The sequence below is a fragment of the Sorex araneus genome, chromosome 1 (assembly GCF_027595985.1).
Source record: "Sorex araneus isolate mSorAra2 chromosome 1, mSorAra2.pri, whole genome shotgun sequence".
Lineage (NCBI taxonomy): Eukaryota > Metazoa > Chordata > Mammalia > Eulipotyphla > Soricidae > Sorex > Sorex araneus.
Genome location: NC_073302.1, coordinates 436,117,551 through 436,125,357, shown reverse-complemented (window position 1 = coordinate 436,125,357; position 7,807 = coordinate 436,117,551).

The following is a 7,807-nucleotide window of genomic DNA, read 5'->3' as shown; positions in this document are numbered from 1 at the left end:
GATACATTCAATATTTCAACAGAGAACTGATTATTATTATTTGGATTTTCCCCCCAACAATCAAACCTGCTTTTCAGGCTTCATTTGATAGTTTGTTTTCCATTGCTGAGAATGCAGATTATAGGAGCTCCCGTGGCCGCGCGGCTTTGGATTTCTGTTGTTTTAGATCAGCTCACAGTGTAGATGCATTTCTGTAAGTCTCTGGGTGCCAAAATGGGCTAGTAGACCTCCTGGAGGTCTTTAAGGAGCAGAGGGGCTGGCCGTATCGTGCACTGCTGCTCCGGATCTCATCTGGGCCGAGGGCGTAATTATTGTTTTTTAGGTGTTTGGGTCAGTGGTGTTTAGAGCTTATGGCTCTATGCTCAGGGGTCGCTCTTGGGTGTACTCGGTGACCATACATGATGCGGAGGATAGAAACAGAGTAGCTGCCTGCAAGGTAAGCATCTTACCAGCTGTGTTTTCTCTTGCACAATCTAATATTTTTTAAAGTTTGGAAATTTCAATTTATACTAACAAACTAAGTTATAATGCTGGTTTACAGTGTTATGCCTCTCACAAAGAATTGCCAATTAGAATTTAATTTTTCTGGTGATATAATTTTAATATTTTATTGTATCATATATTTGATATAACTTATCAAATAACTTATTTGACCAGTAAAATCAAAAGCGGAAGTCTAAAATACACAGTTAGTTTTCTTATTAGAAGGTAAACTCAGGAAAATAGGCCAAATAATTTCACTTTGGCAAGCATATGCAGACATTTCTAGAGCAGAAATGTTAAACCAGTCAAATTTATACAGTAAATCATCTTCATCACTGTCATCACTGTCATCCCATTGCTCATCGATTTGCTCGAGGGGGCACCAGTAACGTCTACATTGTGAGACTTGTTGTTACTGTTTTTGGCATATCAAATATTCCACGGGTAGCTTGCCAGGCTCTGCCATGCGGACAAGATACTCTTGGTAGCTTGCCAGGCTTTCTAAGAGGAGCAGAGGAATCGAACCCGAGTTGGCTGCATGCAAGGCAAACGCCTTACTCACTGTGCTATTGCTCCAGCCAAAATCATCTTAATTATTATATAAAAGTTATCCTAGTAATTATGTACCAGGTATTTTTTTTTCTGCTTTTTGAGTCACACCTGGTGATGCACAGGGGTTAATCCTGGCTCATGCACTCAGGAATTCCTCCTGTCAGTGCTCAGGGGACCATATGGGATGCTGGGAATCGAACCCAGGTTGGCCGCATGCAAGGCAAACGCACTACCCACTGTGCTGTTACTCCAGCCCTAGATATTAAAAATTTTAATTTTTAAGTTGCTTAGAAAGAACTTGTTTAATATGCTCCCAAGTAACTAAGACTTAAATTAACTCATAGTAAAACTTTTTTAAAACATTTTTTTGTTGTGACTTTAGCAAGTCATTTTCCCCCTTAGAGACAGTATAACTTGAGCAGTAAAAAAAATAAAAAACACCAGAAATCTTTTTTCTTTACATTTATATTAAGATTTGATATATTGAGATCATTTCTGTTGGAAAATTGGAATAAGAACTTGCTTCATTAAAATTTAATAAATCTTATCATCTCTCTTATTAATTCTTACTAGAAGTATTTCAGATAGATGTGTGCTCAAAAATTAGACTTACAAAAAGAGAAACTTTATCAACTCATGCACAGACTGGAATTCTAACAGTGCCAAGCAACGTGCTCTAAGATGGAACCAGAGATGTCATTGTCTATTTAGAGTGTTGATCCTTTGCACGGGACCAGCGGGGAAGAATAATGTTTGGAATCAAGGACATGCATGATTCCCTTCTGATATCACAGCAAATCTCTCTTCCTTTCAGAGACTGGCAATCTCTTCTAGTTTCTTATTTTGGTTTGTGGGCCCAGTACCGGGTGGAAACTATTCCTGGCTCAGTGCTAAAGGTGGAGGGTTTGCTCCCAATGGTGCTCAGGGAACCATGTGGTGTTGGAAATTGAATCTGGGGCTGCAGCATGCAACACATGCACTCTAGCCTTTCGAATTCTCCTCCAAGCCCAACAATCTCCTTTATTCTCACACAAGTTACAGATGTTTGTGGCAGAGTAAAGGTCTCCACTGCTGTGTGGAGGCTTGATTTGTGCTGGGCTATGCCACTGTACAGCTTGCAGCTATGCCTGGAAGGGATGAATGAGGCAGAGAGTGAGTCCCTTGCGGGCTCAGAATCTGGCAGATGAAAAACTCATTTCAGGGAGTAAGGAACACCTGTCTGGTTCCTCACACACCTCCAGTGGCACACTCTTGCTTGGGGAGGACCCAGGGTGTCTGGCCCACACTCAGATCAGCTGTGCCTCGGGCCTTTGTCTTATGTCCTTTGTGGTTTCATATGAGATCATTAGATACCATCATGAAGCTGTGCTTTTTGACGGGGAAGGGTAAGTGGCACACCAGGCAGTGCTCAGGGGTTATTACTGCCAGCTTGGCACTCAGGCCTTGCTACCCGCAGTGCTCAAGGTACAGTATGATGCCAGGGATCAAATCTGGGCCTCCTGCATGCAAAACATATGCCCACCCTCTTGAACTGTATTTCTCCACCCCTGGAGCTGTTTTTTTAAATTATGCAGAGGAATCTGCCTTTGGGGATTGACCCCAAAGGTTGTATGTATTGTTCGGTGTTATTAACTAAAATATCAGTAGTGGATGGATGAAAGGAAGAGAAACAAATTTTATTTCTAGAGGTTAAAGTTTAGGGTTGTTAGTTAAAGCTTAGTATACCAGCATACACTTGGAGGGAGGGAGAGGGAGAGGGAGGTGAAGAGGGGGAGGGGGAGGAGGAGGGAAATTGCCATTGCTGTTTGGCTAGGCTGCTGGGCGGTGAGCTAGGGGTGCAGCTAGGAGCCAGTTAGAGATCTGGAGCTGCCAGGAGAGCCGCTGCCTTGCTGAGATAAACCCAGAAAGGCTGGGTGGATGGGGGTGGGGGGGGAGGCATTGCTGGTTGCACTTGGAGATGCTGGCTTTTAGGGAAGACAAAGCCCATGGGAAAGAGGTCCCTGGGGAGAGAGTAGGGACAGAGCCAAGGGGGACTTCAGAGAGCTCTGGGCAGCCCCCAGCCCCATCTCCTGAGAGAGCAGAGCAAGCCCCAGGCCGCTAGAGAGCATAAGGAAAGGCCAGATTCCTCCTGGCGGGGTGGCTCTCCGCCTCTGCGCTGCAGTTACTCTCTGACACAGAGGCTCCTGGGAAAACACAGTTGCTCCACAAGCGGTGAGATGGCTGGAACTCACGGGCTCCGTGGTCAGTGTCCAATCCGCAGGATTTGGCAGAATGGGCCTGGACAATTGGCAAGGAGGACGGGATTGGCATAGCTGAGCAGGATTCTGCGCCCACTGGGGCATGTGCCCAAGAGGGTCATTCTCAGTAGAGGGAAAATTAACAGGAAAGCTAATATTAGGCTGAGGGAAGGCAAAACGTTGTTCTTTGGATGGGCATAGGGTAATTCCCAACATTCTGACTAAACAAGGAGAAGCATTTTTTTTTTGGCATAGTGCATTGTTTTATTTAACAGGTAATATAATTGCATCTCCCAAATAATAGAAATGTATATTGGAAATTAAAATATCTATGTAACAATGAGACACCGCTAGTCCAGGTTACAACCTATAGGCAGGAGATCTCCTTCAAACTAAATTATTTTTACAAGCTGTTCTCAAACTCCTTTTCTTGATAACAAAGTTTTTTTAAAAAAAATCTTAAACAAAATGAGCTCCCAGTTTGATATACGTATGACAAACCACAGCTTTCAGTTACTGAATGTATATGCCTTCTTATCACTTGTAAATCAATGAATCCTAGAAGCCATCTGTTACAGACTGGGATAAAATTTAGCATGCAACAGAGGACATGGAATTCTGGGCACCTTACCCTGCTTTGTCCTGTGCGTCTCCTCTAGATGCACATCAGTATGCTTTTTAATTAATTAATTATTTTAATGAATCACAGTGAGATACAGTTATAGACTTACAAACTTTTGTGCTTACGTTTCAGTCATACAATGATGGAGAACCCATCCCTCCACCAGTGCCCATTCTCTACCACTAATGTTCCCAGTATCCTTCCCACCACTCCCTCCCATCTCCCCCCTGCCTCTGTGGCAGGCACATTCCCTTTTACTCACTCTCTCCCTTTGAGTGTTCTGGTTTGCAATACAGGTACTAAGTGGCCATCATGTTTGGTCCATAGTCTACTTTCAGCAAGCCTCTCCCATCCCTAGCGAGCCCTTCAAGCATCATTTACTTCGTGGTCCCTTCTCTATCCCTTCTCTACCCCAGCACGTGAGGCTGTCTTCCAAGCCATCCTCCTGGCCCTTATCTCTACTATGCTTATGTGTTAGTCTCCCATTATGTTACTGTATATTCCACAAATGAGTGCAGATATCCTATGTCTGTCCCTCTCTCTCTCTGACTCATTTCACTTATTATGCTTTATTTAATTTTTTTATTTTATAAAGTAGTTCACAATATTTGATTACATTTAATATTTGAACACCAACAATCTCACCACCATTACACCTTCACACCACCATATTTAGGATGTTTCCATCCTGAACCCCAACCCCTGCCCCGAAGCAGAACTGAATAATTTATTTTGTATGTTTGTTATAAAAAAAAAAAACACTGAAAATGTAACAAAAAAGTTTCCTTAGAGGAAAGAGTGTGAAGATTGTTGTATTTCGCCCAGGGGCCACTAAGGCCTTCTATAAGAGATTACTAACATGTAGCTGAAGATTGAGCCTTGTGTACATACATACATATATATATACACATATCTATATCTATATCACTATATCACTGTATCACTGTCATCCCATTGTTCATTCATTTGCTCAAGTGGGCACCAGTAACATCTCCATTGTGAGATTTGTTGTTACTATTTTTAGCATATCGAATACGCCACGGGTAGCTTGCCAGGCTCTGCCGTGTGGGCGGGATACTCTTGATAGCTTGCCTGGCTCTCTAAGAGGGATGGAGGAATCGAACCTGGGTTGGCCACATGCAAGGCAAATGCCCTGCCCATTGTGCTATCGCTCCGTTTTTTTTTTTTTTTTTTTGCTTTTTGGGTCACACCTAGCGATGCTCAGGGGTTACTCCTGGCTCTGCACTCAGGAATTACCCCTGGCCGTGCTCAGGGGACCATATGGGATGCTGGGATTTGAACCCGGGTCGGCCGCGTGCAAGGCAAACGCCCTACCTGCTGTGCTATCTCTCCAGTCCCTCGCTCCGGATGATGTGAGGGTGACCTGGCTGCGACATGTCACCCCATTCATGGCCAGGGTTGATTCGGCTGATCTGACTGGCTAGGCGGGTGTCCCCTTCCTCCCTCACCGTTCCATGTGTGTCTCTCCTGAAGTTGCTCTCTCTTTGAACACCATCAAGTGCGGTGCTCTTGGAGTATGGGTAGGGTATTACGTGGTATGAAGTGTCCACGAATAGGTTCACTCATGGGTGAGGCTCGGCTGGAGCATGTGAGAGCGGCCGTGAGCATGGCAGCGGTTGAGTTCTGGAGGTTTTCAGCTGCTGGAGCTGGTTCCCATGGGATGGGGAGGAGTCTCACCTGCCCCTCTTTGGGGCACCCCGAGTGAAACAGCCTGGCGTGGGGTCCAGCGGCATGCTTATGGCATGTCATGCTTATGGCATTTTGAACCTGAGTCAGGAACCATCCTAGGGTCCAAGCAAATGTTAATGAAATGCTAACATTTCATCATAAGATGTAGCACTGTAGCACTGTCATCCCATTGTTCATCTATTTGCTCGAGCGGGCACCAGTAACGTCTCCATTGTGAGACTTGTTGTTACTGTTTTTGGCATACAGAATATACCATGGATAGCTTGCCAGACTCTGCAGTGCGGGTGGGATACTCTCGGTAGCTTGCTGGGCTCTCCGAGAGGGACGAAGGAATCAAACCTGGGTCAGTAGAGTGCAAAGCAAATGCCCTACCCCCTGTGCTATTGCTCCAGTCCATAAGATAATTTGGTTAAAAGGACATTTGGATAGCTTTCCTGGTCAACCCGTGTTACAGATGGTCTCAGCCAAAGGATAGGAATGTAGACTATAGATAGGCTAAAGGTGCTCAAGGACTTTTACAGTTAAAAATGAAGTCTTGCCATTGATGTAGCAGGAGTAGCACACCACATCTGATGGCGTATAAAATAGAAGACAACTGATCTCAATAAAATATGTATATGTATATATATGTTAGCACACAAGGGCTAAACAACATGTTAGTAATCTCTTATAAAAGAGTTTAATGTCTCTAGGGTGAGATACAACAATCTTTACACACTTTCCTCTAAGGAAACTTTTTTGGATCATTCTTAGCAGATTATTCATAACAAGCAATACATAATAAATTATTTAGCATCTGCCTTTGGGGCAGGCTTGGATGGTAGTGGGAACATTCAAAATAACAGTGGTGGGAAGGTTTAGTGGTAGTGGAATTGATGTTGGAATATTAAATGAAATAAATTATTGTGAACAACTCTTTAAAATTTAAAAATAAATAAAATAAATTAAAAAAATGAACCATTGCTCTTTTGTTTCCATGGTTACTTGTGTGAAACAGCATATACATCTGTTGAAATAATCACTTCTCTCTAGGGGAGGGAGGTAGAGAAGTATATACTAAACTTGTTTCAGTTTGTGACCTTGCCTTTGATATTGGTTCTAACCGAAACAGTCTTAGTAATGAATTTCAGGTGAATTTCATAAAATCCAAACCAGGTCCAGCTGATCAGAAAGTCAGCGGGGGAGAATCAGCAATCCCTCCTTGACAAGACCTAAATAATGGACTCTACTGTCGCACAGATTGGAAAGACCCTCAAAGACCAGCTTTGGAGAAGCGGGTGTGCAGCTCCCATCCTGTCTGAGTTACCCATAACTGTCTACTCTGGAGGGAAACTGGTCCTTTTATGGCCCACACTCTCCAGCTTGATTTGGGGTCACCCACACCTGACTACTCTGGGTGGGCTCCTTTTTTTCTCTAACTTTATGAGGTGCATTCCATTCCTGGGAGTCTCCACACACGACCTTGGAGAGTATAATCCCTTTACTTGATGAGTTCTCCATCTTCTCTTTCTCCTTTCTCTCTCTCTCTCTCTCTCTCTCTCTCTCTCTCTCTCTCTCTCTCTCTCTCTCTCTCTCTCTCTCACTCTCTGCCCCACCCCCGTTAGCTTGATTGTTCTCTTTCATTCCATCTGCTTTCACTCGGAACATGTTCTTTTCTCTTCCTCTTTCCCCACATTTCTGAAACAAATTTTATTTTAAATGTTTTTATCTTTTGGTTTTTGGACCACTCCCTGCGGTGCTCAGGGCTTACTCCTGGCTCTGTGCTCAGGGGTCACTCCTGGCAGAACAAGGGAGACCATTTGGGGTGGTGAGGATAGAACTTAGGTCCACTGCATGCAAGGCAAACACCCCACCCACTGTACTTTCATTCCTGACCCTGAAATAAAATTTCTTTGCTTTGCTGTTTGTCTTCTGAAATTATTTTCTGTGATGACAGATGAGCCTGAGAATCCTGGGTGGCAGGAATAGCCACACCATGCAGAAGCTCCCGTGGCTTCTGTGAGTCCCCTTCTTTCCAGAGACCTCACTTGTGAGGTCATGGGGTGCCAGGCAGAACGGTGGCAGTAGCACCCTCTCTCTGGTGGGTCCCTACCACTTTGTGTACTGTGACCCCCCCATGAACCCATCAGCAACAGCTTTCTGGCTTCTAAAACTGAGTCAATTAGGTCATTTTCAACAGAGCCCTCTTGCAGCCCTTGCAGCT